This window comes from Tenrec ecaudatus, chromosome 12, assembly GCF_050624435.1.
Source record: "Tenrec ecaudatus isolate mTenEca1 chromosome 12, mTenEca1.hap1, whole genome shotgun sequence".
In the NCBI taxonomy this organism is placed as follows: Eukaryota; Metazoa; Chordata; class Mammalia; order Afrosoricida; family Tenrecidae; genus Tenrec; species Tenrec ecaudatus.
In genome coordinates this window covers 100,734,330-100,749,427 of record NC_134541.1, presented here as the reverse complement: position 1 = coordinate 100,749,427, position 15,098 = coordinate 100,734,330, and the positions used below count along the sequence as shown (strand labels likewise).

The following is a 15,098-nucleotide window of genomic DNA, read 5'->3' as shown; positions in this document are numbered from 1 at the left end:
AGGGTTTAAACATAATGAAGAAAAAGATGCAATGTTTTCTAAAAGTAGTAAAAAGGTATAATCCATGGTTCCAAGAGAAAGGAACTTTTAATCTAGAGACCTGGGAGGAGGTCATTGTAAATTTAAAGAAAGCATAGCGAGATTGGGAGAATATGTCCATGGAGACAGTCTCTGTAGGTTCAAGTTAAGATGGTTTTGAAACCTTGGCAGGAGGAAGAGAATGAGGATTATCAGTCTAGTGTGAAGTCTTGTGTGAGCTATCCAAATCTAGAAAAGCAAGCTACAGTCTCTTTGAATGAGCATGATTTAGGTGATGAAACTTTAGGAAAAACTGAAGAAGCAGGGATTGGTTTGTTATGTAAGGCCTCTGATGCTAAAGGAACCCTCATGGCCAAAGCCTGTATAACCTTGGGGGACTGCAGCCTCCGGAGGTTTAAAGGTGGTAAAGTACTAGAGGCAGCTGATTGCAAGACCCAAAGCAAGGCTATAACGCCTCAATTTTTAATTTCAGGGAAAAAATTTTGTTTTTATTCTTTAGTTTCATAGTTATCAATGTATATATTAATAATACATTTTAATTAAATGTCGTGCTTGGCGTTATAGGGTTAAGCAATCCCAGGGAGCTCCCTTGCTTTCAAAGGTAGGGAAAGCAAAGAAACAAGACCAGCAAAGTAGTGAGAAGCATCTAAGCTATGCAAACTTAAATCAGGTGAGAGGCAGGCAGAATGGGTATCAGGCAGATGAGAAGATTTTAGGCAGAGCTGAAAAAACTAAGCCTGAGTCAGAAGGTGACCTCACAGTAAAAGCATCTGCTTCCCTGCTGGAACTTAGTGTAGGAAAGACTAGAGATTGTAAAACAATTAAGCAGGCCAGTGCTGGAGGTAGAGAGATTAGCTCCAAAGAAATGCAAACTAACAGAGCTAACACAGAAGATGAAGTTCAGGAAGTGGAGCTTCAAGATACACAGGTTGAAGAGGCGAAGTATAGGAAAGCACCTTTACTTTCTTTTCTTTTTTTTTTAAATATGGAACACTTCACGAATTTGCGTGTCATCCTTGCGCAGGGGCCATGCTAATCTTCTCTGTATCGTTCCAATTTTAGTATATGTGCTGCCGAAGCGAGCACAGCACCTTTACTTTCAAGGGTAGAAAAGGGGATTGCAGAAGAAGGAGATTTAGAATTTAGAATGTCTTATCCAGTCAGAGTTGCTAGCAGACAGCCTTGTGGGAAATACCAATAAGGAATTCACAGTGCCTTCCCCTTTAAGTTGCTAAAAGACCTCAAGCAGGCAGTCAGTGATTATGTAATTATGTAATTAGCATGATAAGGGCTTTAGCAGAATCAGAGAGCTGGACCCCTACAGACTGGAGAGCTGTATGGAAAATTTCTCTTTACCCTTCAGAATTTTTACAATATTTTATGTTGTGGAATTTTACAACCCATTCACAAGCTTGGAAGAATGCTGAAGATGGGATCAATACTGGAATTCATCAATTGCTAGGGGATGAGAATTATATCACAGTTGAGTCTCAGCTACAGTTTACTGAACAGACAATAGGAGAGATACATGAAGTTTGCCTAAGGGCCTGGGAAAAGATAATTCCATCAGAAGAGAGAAAGCCGAGTTACACGGCTATAAGACAGCGGAACGATGAATCCTATGCTGACTTTGAGTCCCAGCTGGAAGACTCTATTTCCAAATGTGTCAAAAATAGACCTACTGCATAAGCTATCTCATGATTTCTCTAATAAACACTGTGAAAATGCCTTGAGTCCCTACAGGGAACAGGGCGTGCTGTTAGATTATCTCAGAATATGCAGGAATGTAGAGACAGAGGAATACAAGGCCAACCTCATGGCAGCTGCCTTGACAAATCACACCAAACCAAGAAGTGCGTGCTTTAGTTGCAGGAAGACAGGTCATTTTCAAAGAGAGTGTAGGCAGCGCAGGCCAGTCAGCCTGGCCATGCACCAGAGAATGGGCCAGGGCCACCTTATTCCGGTTTAAAAGAAACTGAACTTTGCCCACACTGTAGGAAGGGAACTCATTGGGCGAGTCAATGTCGCTCAAGATTCAACAGTAAAGGATTGCCTTTAGCAAAGGCTTCCTAGCGGGAAAATAGAGTACGGACCCCGCCCAGCAGAGCGTGGGAAGCAAGGTGTCTGCCTGTCAGAGCAAAGATCTTAGAGAGAAACTGCAGGTATCCCCCCAGCCTCACAGCAGGAGACCAGACCTAACCCAACTCGCAAAACCCCAGCCTCTGATCTCGCTGCAATAAGCTTGACTAACCCCACTGACCTCTCATTGGCTCCCCCTCTCCTCGCACATCCTCGCTCCCCTGTTCCCTTTCCCCTTGTCCTCCTTCCCCTCCCCCTCTCTCCATGTGGACCACCAAGTGAGGCTCAGGTGTGCATGCTACCATGAGATGTGTCTGACTCCATTATTTAAATCTCTCTTCTATCTCTCATGCTCTCTATGACTTTACTGTAATCTTTACTTATTTTTGCTGTACAATTGCGCTGATCGGACCCATGATGCTGTGTTAGGGGCTGGATTACCTGACACATCTTAGGTAGATATTGCTCTTTTTCCATGCTTTATATCGAATCGTTCAGTGGTTTGTTGTGTTTTAGAAAGTCTGGCCTCTTGTTGGGTTCTTTTAATCTTTAAATTTAATCTTTCTAATCACAGAGTTTCAATTTTCTGCCATTAAGTTCTTTTTAAATGTTTTAGTCCATCCATCTGGCTTTCTTTGTAACTCCCCCACACTACCCCGTACAGTACAGACTTTTCGTGGGCTGTATTAATATCCTCCTCCTTGGCCAAGGCATGTTTCAGTTATTTCCAGCTTTGTTAATAAAACAAGACTGAGAGGTTTTTTTGAGACATGAAACCCAGAAGCAATAGTGTTATCCCAATGGACTAGCTCACTACCTTAAACAAACAAGGTGTGTAGTGCAAGACACAGCACAGAGAGGATTAAAGGCAGGAGAGAAAGAGTTAAAGAATTAAAGTGACAGACCAAGCAGGTGCTTTTGTAACATATAACAACCAAAGCTTCAAACCAGTTGATTCTGGTCCCCCCCCCCCTTGCTGAGACCTTCCAAGTGTCTCTAGCTGGCTCTTAGTTAAACTTAAGAAGCATCAAATGTATTCCTAAGAGTCACCTGGGGATCTTGTGAAGCTGTTGATTCTGAGTCAGTATGTCCGGGTTGGAGATGCACATTCCCAGCAGGGGAAGGAACAGGTGGGAAGCCCTGTAACAGACAGGGAATTAAACCTGAGCAAGATGGAGAACCAACAAGGAGGTGATGACCAAACACCTAATATAATTAGAATGTTAATATATAATGCGCTGCATCTGCATTATGCAAAAATACATTTGAATGAATAGAAGCAACCAGAAACATAACTGATGACAGGTGGTAAAATCAACCTGTGATGTTCATTTTGACTAATAAGAAAATGAGCAGTTAGAAACAATAACATTTTGACAGTTGAAGAGATCAACTATGAAAGCTATCATGAGTAAATTATGTTCTGCTTTGAATTTTTTTAAACTTCTTTTGGTGTGAATTAGGTAGGAGTTTATATATCCAATCACCACTTTTGTATTCAATAACTCAAACAACCAATCAGCCCTCCCCAGGACTTGTCCTGTGTTTTCGGTAAAGGAAGACATCCTGAAATAAAGGGTAAATATTTTTTAAGGTAATGTGGATATTTTGATACAATTATGTGGGACATATATGTCCCAAGAAGACTCTGGAGATAGGATTATAGGGTGAAGTCTGCTTTTTCAATGTCATACAATTGTATTACAGGCCCCCACCAGGAAGCAGCACTTACTACAACTGGGATAACAGCTTCCCAAGAAACCGGAAAAACCAAAAATTGTGTTATTGTGGTTAGGTGCCATTGAGTCCGTTCTGACCCATAACAGCCCTATGCACAGCAGAACAGAGCCTGTCTGCACCATCCTCACAAGCCCGTCGTTGCCGCCGCTGTGTCCAAAATACTGGAGGGTAGCAAAGATTGCATGAGTCACTAGAGAATTCAAAGTGATTGAGACCCCACCTAATTTACAATACAATATTGAAAGAGATGCTCAGATGGGCAGTACGCTCTACAGAAACAACTGTGACCAGTGCAGTGTGTGTTACTAACACCTGCCCGTCGCACTCTTGCAATAAGGAACAAACAGCTGGACTTTGAGGGTCACACAGCATACAAATCATGTGAAACATACAAAACTTTAGAGATAAAAATCTTGGGAAAGAGAAATTTTCAGGCTAAACGTCTGCCATCTGTCCCTTCAAAGTCAGTAGGGTCCTTGAAAAACAAGAAGGGACATAGCTGAAGGAATAGTGGGGCTGGTTTACAGATCTATATTTACTGCTAAGATGCCTAGAAGTATTGGGGTGCTCTCTGGATATCTGGGGAGTTGTTTAATTTTAACACTATTTTAAATAAATATTTAGGGGTGAAATCAAGCTATCAATTGATGAGAGAAAGTTAGTTCCTGGGTTTAAGGTACAGTTCTTACACATAAAATAAGAAGTGATCAAGAAAGCAAACATTTTTTAATAGGAATAAAGAAATCATCCAGAGATTCCAAGAGAAAGTGCCCCATCATCAAATTGTGCTATCCCACAATGCTGTCTGTTCCTGAGAACAGTGATGGGGCTACTCTCCAATCCAGTTTTATCTCAGATTAGACATTTTAAATTTTTGGCCAAATTTAGCTGATCTTTTCAGGAACGAGTTATCAACAACTCTTTGTTAGTTTGTTATAGCCACAGGAATAGCATGTTTGATTAAGAAAGACTCCAGTTAACTCCAAGGGTCTCTGGTGACATGGTAGGTCCATCACTGGGCTGCTAGACACCAGGTCTATTGTTCAAACCCATTGCTGTTTGGTAAGAGAGAAACCCGATGGAGAGTGTCCACCCAGCCCTACAGGGTCACTGTGAGTTGGAATTGACTTGAGAGGAGTGGGTTTAGTCGATGTGGATTTGTGAACCATGCTTCCTTACAGACCCACACAATCGAGAGCTGCCCCAGGCATGGCTCAGCATGATAAAATCTCAATGTAATATACCACCACATCGTATTAAGTCGTATATTTAAAATATAACATGATTGTCAGAATTCCCACTAAAAACTCAAGGGTCCTGAGTCGACTCAGTCGACGGATGAGAACGGTTCCATCGGGCTTCTGAGGCTGCAGCTCTTCCCTGAAGCCAAGAGCTCCGTTTCCCTCTCTCCGTTGTCACCCTAGATTGCTGCTGGGCTAGTTGATTCCATTACACAGCCAGTCACGATTCTTGAAAAGCACTTAGCAATTTGGTAACAAGACAGAATGTCCTCAGCTCGATACAAGTGTAGACACGTGCCAGCACTTCCACCAGCGTCCTTCCCGTTGTACTTACTTGATGCCAAACGGGTAAAAGTCATCTTAGAAAGAGAGTAGAAACTTGCCAGCCCACCTTGACTCAACCGGCACTCTCATCAGAGAAGAATTAAAAGCCATTCGCTGTTTCTTTTATGGGCAAAGCATCTTGATTAGATAATTGCAAAAGCATGGATTCCCAGAGGACCTCACGATATGCCCCAGGTGAGCTTTTTATTGCTAATTCACTGGTGCTGCGGTGGCTCAGGCATTGGGCAGCAAGACCAGTAATTCAAATCCACCAGCAACTCTGCAGCGGACTGCTCCCATGAAGACGCACCGTGTTGGCCACCCTGCAGAGATTTACTGGGCGCTGGAACTGACTCAGTGGGTTTGGGTTTGGGGTTTATAGTTTGGAGAGGAACCTTGGTGGTGCGGTGGGTCAGGAGCTGGTTTGCGGCTCAAATCCACCAAGCTTCTTGGGAGAAAGAGAAGAAGCTTCCATGAAACCTCCCAGGAAGGTTTAGTCCCAGAAACTCGCAGGAGCAGTTCTGTGCTGGCGAGTACACCAGGCGTCGGGATTGACTGGCAGTAGTTTACAGGTTCTACAGGGCTCACGTGCTCCACGGCGGGAAGATGAGGCAGTCTGCTTCTGTAAGGGACCCCGTGGAGCAGTTTCATTCTGTGCTCAAGGCTCACTTGATGGCAACGTGGGGCCAGGAGATTCAGAAGCCCTCGGACGTTTGAAAACCCCTGGTCAGTTCATCAGAGCCCAGAGCTCCATGGAGGGAGAGAGCAAGCCCCTCTCATTTGGAAGATACCCAAACAGACTGAGGACAGGGCTTCAGATCGATCTTCCCAATTACAAAGTCGTTCTCCCAGATAGGCAAATGCACCACCCGCAGAAAGTGGATGAGGCCACGAGCTATTATTTAAGGAATTTGGGGTGTTGGAAAAGTTTTGGAAATAGGAAAAAAATCTGATGCCATAAACTCCTTTAAAGTAGCATTTCCATTTTTATTTTATACATGGAGAAATAACATGGAAGCAAATAAGACTAACATGCACAAATACACCAAGAGATGAGAAACGGAGAGATCTCAGAAGTGACTGAGAATAATTTTCTCAGGAATAGGTTGAAATGTTTCTAGAGTTTCATAAAAGGCAATTTTTCAAACAAAAGAACTCACTGAGCCCCAAACAAAATGAACACAACCACTGCCTGCCCCAGCTTAAATCCACAATCAAGGTGCTGCCCAGTTTGAATCAGTGATCTAGGTGACATACAATGAGATTCTAATGACAATGTTTTTGAGTATAAACACACACACACGCCCCAACAAAACTTGATGAACTGTTTTCAACAAGAAAAGAAGTAGCAGTGGCCAGAAGCCGAGGCAGCATTCCCCCCTCAAACAGGCAGGGCCAGGAAGAAGAGCACGGGTGGTGTCCTAGGATGCTGTCCTGAACCCACGAGAGGGCCAGGTCCCCTCCATTCTGCCGAGAGTCCTTCTCACCAAGGGAAGCCCAAGATAGCAAAGGTCCCTTGTGAGTAGGCCCAGAACGTGGCCCTTTGGACTGGCATTGCCAAGGGTAGAACATGGCTTGAGGATCTGTAGAGAGGACATTGCCATGGTAGGATGGGCAGCCGGGAACCACTCATCCTCAACCTGCATGGTACGCCACCCAGATGCACATGCTGAAGGTCATGTTGAGTAGGTCATGCATCCAGGGTCAGGTGACCCAAGGCCACCCAATTCCAGCTCAACTCGCCCACAGGGGACTTGTACCTCTCTGGTACCCCTCCATGGGGCCCATGGACTGTTGTTGGCAGACCTAGTGAGCAGAAGACTGGGGCGTGACTCTGGCCAGTAGATTAAAAAACAAACAAAAACTGAGCTGGTGATTCTACTGATCACCTTTTGCTAAAAATGTACTTGATGGAGTCATCTCTCACTCACTCACTGCCACTGAATCAATGCTGACTCACAGCAACCTTGCAGGACAGGGAAGAACTGCCCCTGTGAGTGTCCAAGAGGGCCACTCTTGGCGGGAGTAGAAAGCCCACCCTCCTCCCTATGGATTAATAACATGCACATGTTCACTTTGGGTGGACGAACACCGGTGGAGACAGAAGGCAGACATCCTCAGTCATGGGCTTCTAAGCACTCACGTCGGGAGCATCAACAGGGTGGGAAGACTGGCCTCCTGACGTCATGGCGTTGGGAAGACAGGAAGAACAAGTGCATGGCCCAATGAGCAGCACATTTCGGTGGGAATCTGCAAACCACACGCTGAGTTAGCACCTCCATGTCAGAGTGGAGAGTGTGATTTACAGCAGATATTAATGAAGTAATTAATTATAGCAAGAAATGGTCTACAAGGCTGTTAGGGACTAACTTGGGGTCTTCGAGTTTTAAGACAATCCTGTGATAATACTGGTCGTGGTCAACTCTTTGGTCACTTACAATTTGGAATCTGATCTCCTGTAGCCTTTCTTCTTAGTTGTCTTCCATTATTCCTCTGCCCAGAATTGCTGAGTGTGTTTTTGATTTTTAGATTGGTTGTTACTTTGTTTTTATTTATAAAAATCATTTCATTGGGGCTCATACAACTCATCACTATCCATAAATACATCGTGTGTCAAGCACATTTGTACATTTGTTAGCATCCTCATTCTCATTGTCTTTCTGCTTGCGCCCTTGGTATCAGCTCATTTTTCCCCTCCCTCACCTTCCCTCCCTCATGAACCCTTGATAATTTATAATTTTTTTATTTTCATTTTTACAATGATCCTAATTTTATTTTAAAAAATTAAACTTTGCTACCATATAATTCACATCTCATAATTCAAGTTTAAACATATTCATATTGTATAATTATCACAATTTTAGAACATTCTTTTTTGTACTTATTATTCCATTTCCCTCAAACCTCCCGTGCCATAACTCCAAGAAACCATGAATCCAGTTACTGTCTCTACATCCTCGATTTCATACCAAGGAAAACATATTACAAAACAAAAACACAGCAACAAAATAAAACAGAGGGAAACCTCAATCAAAAAGAAAGCAGAAAATAATGAAAACCAGGACATATTTTAAATGGGCCAAAAGAAATAAAAATGTGTTTAATTTTAACCTTATATCTGCATTTGTCTACTTTCCAGTGCACTCTAATAGCAAGACTCAACCCTCATCAATCATCAGAAAGGGTTCACTTGAGGCTTAATCCACATAGGGACCCCTGCAAATAGATTTTGGGCTTTCATTGTTATCTATAGCCTTCTGCAAACTGGGTGCTCAGAATTTAAGTTCAGTTCCCTCCTCCAGACTTGGTTTTATGGTCCTTGGATCACCCAGGCTGGTGTGCTTTGTGAACTTAGTGGACACACACCTCACCTAGATGGATATTGGTTGTAAGGACTGTTATGATCTCAGTGGTTAAAGATTGCCACTGTAAATGGGTCACATCGCCTACATCTCAGCTGTCTTCCCAACGTGGGTTTTTCAATTTCTGAACTCATTTTTCTGAGCCTCCACCTCACTGATTTATACAACCCTCTTTTCATTCGATTTCTGTGATGTATTCTCCTACCACAGGTCTGAGCATGCTTACAGGTTGAGAGACTGGATTTGCTATTCCCATTTACTATTCTCTCCATGGCCCCCCTTCCAAAGCAGCCCCAGTATGCTCATCATGGTAGAGGCTGTTATTACAAAGGTCTTCCTCCCTCTTCTTTTCAGGGTGAGGGACTCAAAGGCTTGTTGATTGATTGGCATGATTTGGGGGTGAGAAGCATAAGTCAACTTTATCAGAGGACCCCAAAATGACAGGCAAGAGAATTCTCCTGGGCCGGTTTTCTCAGAAGAGCACGCCCATCTCCAGCCTTGGCAGCATATGCGGAAGCAGCAGTGAAGCACCAAGAAAGCGGAGGGAGTGGCCATTCGAGCCTCTCGCACTGCCATCAAGTTGATTCTGATGGATTTTAAGGACATGTCTGTTGCTCCTATAGGTTGGAGGGTCCGTGAAGCTAAGTTCACATACTACCAGATAGAGCAGAGTTAGAGGAGGGGAAAAAGTTGGAGCCCAAGTGGTACAAGAGAAATTCCAGGTACTGTGGGAGTCACAGGATCAAAGGGTTGGGCATCTCCATCTTGTTGGAGAATTGTCAAGTGAGGGATCTAGGTAAAATGATTGAGAAGAATGGAGAGTCTGTGCCAGAGAATGAGCTGCCCGAAATGATTTCAGGTCTCACAGGCAAAATGATGACAAGGTCCAGGACATGACCATGGCAGTGGTATCCGGAGTGGGGAGAGGGAGGACAGGACATGTGAGAAGGGCTGTGAGTTGAACACCTAGTCTGGGATGGGTTCTCTCTGTGCAGGTGACGGTCTGCCGGTGTGCTGTGAAGAGCAAGCGAGAGGAACAAGTGGATCCCTCAGCAATGGCAAAGAGAGCAAGTGGATCCTCAGCAATGGCAAAGAGAGAAAGTGGGTCCTCAGCAATGGCAGAGAGCAAGGAGGTTGGTGGATGCAGCAACAGGGAGGAGGAAGCTGGTTGATCCATCTGATGTCAATCTGAGAGATCAAGGATTTCTGCAGAATAAATAGTTTACAGTGGGGTGAGGGGGGCCGGCAAAAAATCAATACCAGATAACAAACCTTTTAAAAGCCAAATTTTATTTCTATTTTAAAAATGCTCAGGGGAGTTTTAAAAAGCTCATTCCAAAGGCTCAAAGGTACCCAGGCTTAACGCTTTTGTGAGTCATTGGCCTCTGGTGGCTCTGGTGCTTCAGTGGGAACTAGATTCTGGCCAACTTTATGCTTTGAAGTTACCTTGCAGAGGAGAGTAGAGAATCTCTCCGACTTCCAGCACATGTCATAGAAGATTAGCCCCCCACTAATGGTGGACACAAGAACCCCAAGAACCACCATGGTCACTCCAATACTGAGGAAGGCATGGTTCCAATGCACAACCACCAACGTAATGCCAAAAATCAGCACCATTGATCCAAGTCTTAACAGGCTGAGGTTTTTGCAGATATTACACGAAAATTGTTCCTGAAGGATTTGCCGCAGTAGGACCCTCTGGTTATCAACTTGAGAAGTCAGCATGATGAAGAGTCTTATCTGTAGGAATTAAGGAGAGAACAAGTCACAATACATCAAAGGTTGACGAGACCCCGGTCTCTGTGAGATGGCATGGCTTCAGATGAGCTGTTGAGTGGCAGTCATTTGGAGTCATCAGATGCCTTGGTGATGCCAAGCAAAGGGTGAGTTTCTAGAACCACCTGGAAGTTGACTCCTAAGGGGAGCTAGAAAATTTGGACCAAAAAATATAACATGTTAATTTGCTTCTTTTAATAACCCTTATTGTGCCATCTATCACATTAAAAATAACATTTCTGATGCTCACCTTCCAGACAGGATTGCTGAAGACAAAGCAGATGCATAAGCAAATGTGGTGAAGGAAGCTGATGGTGCCCAGCTATCAAAAGAGTTAGCATCTGGGGTCTTAAAGGCTTGAAGGTAAACAAGCAGCCATCTAGCTCAGAGGCAACAAAGCCCACATGGAAGAAGCACACCAGCCTGTGAGATCACGAGATGTCGAAGGGATCAGGGATAAGACATCAAATAACAAAGACTATAATTGAGAATGAGGGACAGTGCAGAGTGGGGACCCAAAGCCCATCTGTAGACAACTAGACATCCCCTTATAGAAGGGTCTCGGGGAGGAGATGAGCCAGTCAGGGTGCAGTATAGCAATGATGAAGCATACAACTTTCCTCTAGTTATTAAATACTCCCCGCCCCCATCCATTATCATGATCCCAATCTACCTTACAAATCTGGCTAGACCAGAGGATATACACTGGTACAGATAGCAACTGGAAACACAGGGAATCCAGGACAGATGATCCCTTCAGGACCAGTGGCAATACTGGGAGGGTGGAGGGAGGGTAGAGTAGAGAGAGGGAACAGATTACAAAGATATGCATATAACTCCTCCAGGGGCGGGGGACAGACAACAGAAAAGTAGGTGAAAGGAGATGTTGGACAGTTAAGACGTGACAAAATAATAATTTATAAATTATCAAGGGTTCACACCAAATGAAACCCAGAAGGCCCTACTTTAACAAGCATTGTGGAAAAGAACACCGAACTTCATTTTGGAAATGTTTCTCATCCACATAAGGGCTTTCTCCACTAAGATTTAAGGAGCCAGATGAATTTAGAAGACAGAAAGAGGCAGCTGTAGAACTTCATCTTCTGCAGGCCCTGCAGACCTGTATTGGGCTGCAGCATCGTAATGTCAGATTGCCATGATCTCTCTAAAGGATTTCTATTTGCTGCCAGTTAAAAATACATCCCTGAGTATCTTTTTATTCTTTCTACTGGGTGCATCATTTGTAAATGCAGTACAATAAAAATATTTAATAACCTAAAAAAATTATCAAGGGTTCATGAGGGAGGGGGGAGCAGGAAGGGAGAGGAAAAATGAGGAGCTGATACCAAAGGCTCAAGTTGAAAGCAAATGTTTTGAGGATGATGATGGCAACAAGTGTACAAATGTGCTGGACACAATTGATGTATGTCTGGATTATGATAAGACTTGTATTAGTCCCCCAATAAAATGATTTTTAAAAATAACATTTTTGGCATATAATTTTAAAATCATACAGCAGTTCAATTGTACAAATTGAAGAAGAAGAATTGTACAAATACAATCATCAACACATCAATTTAGAATATTTTCTTTCTTAAAACACTCATGGCTATGAGCCCCCCATTCCCCATCTCCCCGGCCACGCCTAAAAGGAATCTTTAATCTTACAGATTTAAGGGGGCAGGGGGACCAAAGCTAACAACAGTAACCATGTAAAACAGAAAACCTCAATCAAAAAGTAGACAATGTTAAAAACGAAAACTTTAAGATGTGTCAAAAGGGAGAGCGAATTTTAACCTAACCGCACCTGCCATCACCCAGTTTCCCGGGCATCTTGCACGACAGCCAGATTATTCACATCCCTGGGTGGTCAGAGGGGGCTCCCCAGAGACTTCATCCACATCTGTCAAACATGCAGAGAGTCCACTCCTTTTTCCTTGGGGCCGTTGGTGGTTTCAAATTGCCAACCATGCAGATCTCAGCTCAGTGCACAACCAGTACCCCACCAGCACTCCTAAGGACTGGAAAGGGCTCCCATGCAGCTGGCGAGCCCTGCTCTGCCTTCTGTGAACCTCTGGGCTGCCTCCTGCTTTATAGCCCTGTCCACCAAGGTGAATGTTAAACTCACCAGCTGCCTGGCTTAACAGATTTAAGAGTAAGGGGAAAGAGAGAGGTTAATGTGGCCGAGCAAAGCCAAGAGGTTGACCAGATGCTGCAAAGGAGAAATGCCAGCTCTTCCTGGTGATGCTACATCTCCACTGCAGGAAAACAGAAGCCACCAGGGTACCGTAAACTGGTCTGTTGATGACAGTGTCAAATGCATAAATGACCACAATTTGGAAAGCCAGCCCCAGGCTCCTCAAGCTGCAGGAAACTGCTTTCCAGGGAAAAAACAGTCCCCCAGAGACTACAGAATGCAGGCAGGCTTGAATCTGAAATGTGTGTCCTTGGAGAGACTGACTGTAGCCCCTTCCCTTTGAGTCTGCTTGCACACTCACTCGCATTGCTGTTGGGACCTCGGAACAGACCGCGGCTGTGGTTGGAGGGTACATCCCCAGTACTCATTCCTCTGTTGGCATCAGTGAGCAAGCTGTCTGGGCACTGGGCAGCACTGCAGGGAGGGCTTACCTTTACGGTGCTGTGGCTCTTCTTGCAGTTCCCAATAGGTCTTCTTGAGCGTGTGGTAACTTAAGGAACCTTATCTGGACACTTGCCAACCTCTGTCAAACCAAGAATCCTGTGTTGAGAACAAAATCCCTACTTTAGTTCATCTCCTGCAGCACGATGGCCCAGAAGTGTTGGCCGATACCTGCTGGGCCATTTCCTACTCACTATGGTCCGAATGAACGGAGTGAAATGGTTGTGAAGATGGATGGATGGATTGCTATCAGAGCTGTAAGAGCCCCCAATAAAATAATTAAATAAGAAATAAAAATAAATGGTTGTGAAAACAGGAGCTGCGCCATAATTTGTGAAACCTCTTGAAGCGACGAATGCCCACGGTGACCCCTGCAACATGCACATCAGCCCCAAATCCTCGAGAGCCACAGGGAATGTTGGGCCCAAGGGACCGAAGAAGAGACTCAGGTTGTAATTGATGCGGGAGCACTCACTGTGCTTCCCAGCCTGCTAACGAACCCCCCAAAACGAATGTTCAGGACAATGTCAAACATGACAGTAGGCCATCAGGACCAGATGCAGCAAGTCAGGAGTCCTGGGTTAGTCCCGTTCCCCATCGACATCCTCACTAACTCAGACTGAGAAGGAACTCCTCTGGGCGGTGACCAACTACACAATCGGCAGAAGTCTGACAGACTGGTCCACCTCGTCCACTGAGGCACAACAGAACCGTTGATGAGCCTTTTAACTGTGAAGGTTATTCTGGATGCCATTAAAAAAATCATTTTATTGAGGCTCATACAACTCTTAGCACCATCCATTCATACATCAATTAAGTAAAGCACCCTTATACATTCGTTGCCCTCGTCATTCTCAAAATTTGACTTCTGCTTGGGTTTCTGGAATCAGGTCATTGTCCTTCTTTCCCTCCCTCCCTCTGGATGCCATTTGAAATCCCTTTCAGGCTGTTGAGCACGTCAGTGAAAGGAGGCACTTAGTGTAGTGATTGAAGAATGGGTAGGCTTGGACAAGACTGAAGCGCTACAAAAGCATGACAATGAGGGTTTACAGGGCTTCCCTTGAGCTTGTCTGAGAAGTATTTCTCCACAGAGGAGGAGGAAGATGAAAAGATCAGCATGATGATCCAGAAATGACCTCTGAAGGATATGCCTTCCAAGCTCCGGATAGCATCCCGGGGACCTTTAAGACGGGGCAGCTGAGTCCTAAGGTTGTTTGGTGTGTACTTGGCTTGGTATAAATGTGCCTTAACCTTCTCTCTTCTAAGAACTCTTTATAAAAGGGATTTGCTAATGTAGCACTCTTTACAACCAAACTGTACTCAAACTCTTCCCGACTGGATGCCTGTGTGAAGCCTGTCTCCTGTCCCTGTGGAATTTCCGATCTCGCAGTGTCCTGTAAATGACAATTCCACCTTTTAAAAATAAAATTGTGCATTACCTTTCTAATAATTGTTTTTGATGTGGTTAGGTTTCTGGCCTCATTCACAAAACACTAACTTTGTATTCGTTTGTTTGGGGTTTATCTACTTCTTGTCTTTCTTTCAAGAGCCAGCTCTTTCGTTTTATCTATCCAGCTTGGTGCCTGTCTTCTTATTTTAGATTGTCCTTACTAAGTTATTCCTCAATTTCTACTGTTTGTATTTCTTGAAGATTTTGTAGTTTGAATGCAAGTTTTGTATATCTTGTCTTACTAAGAAAACTTTACATTTTACTAGGAGGAAAATTTTAAAAATAGAATGTCTTACAAGAAAATATCACTGCGTGGCACAAAGCCACTTACACAAAAATTATGGCAGAGGGCAGTCAGGGAGGATAAATCTTATACACAGAAAAGACCAGGGCCATGGTCCCTTATACACAAAGAGCATCCATCAACCGGAAAACCCACAGGAAAGCAG

The 15,098-nt window shown here is 44.1% G+C and overlaps 1 non-coding gene and 1 pseudogene across 1 annotated transcript; one reads left to right on the top strand and one right to left on the bottom strand.

Annotated features, from left to right (window-relative positions):
* Window positions 1–1,018: 1,018 nt before the first annotated feature.
* On the bottom strand, window positions 1,019–1,125 carry LOC142423519 (U6 spliceosomal RNA). The gene has a single exon (XR_012779150.1). It is a non-coding gene; the product is annotated as a U6 spliceosomal RNA (small nuclear RNA).
* Window positions 1,126–12,676: 11,551 nt separating this feature from the next.
* Window positions 12,677–14,438, top strand: LOC142422771 (importin subunit alpha-1 pseudogene; annotated as a pseudogene).
* The last annotated feature ends 660 nt before the right edge of the window (window positions 14,439–15,098 follow it).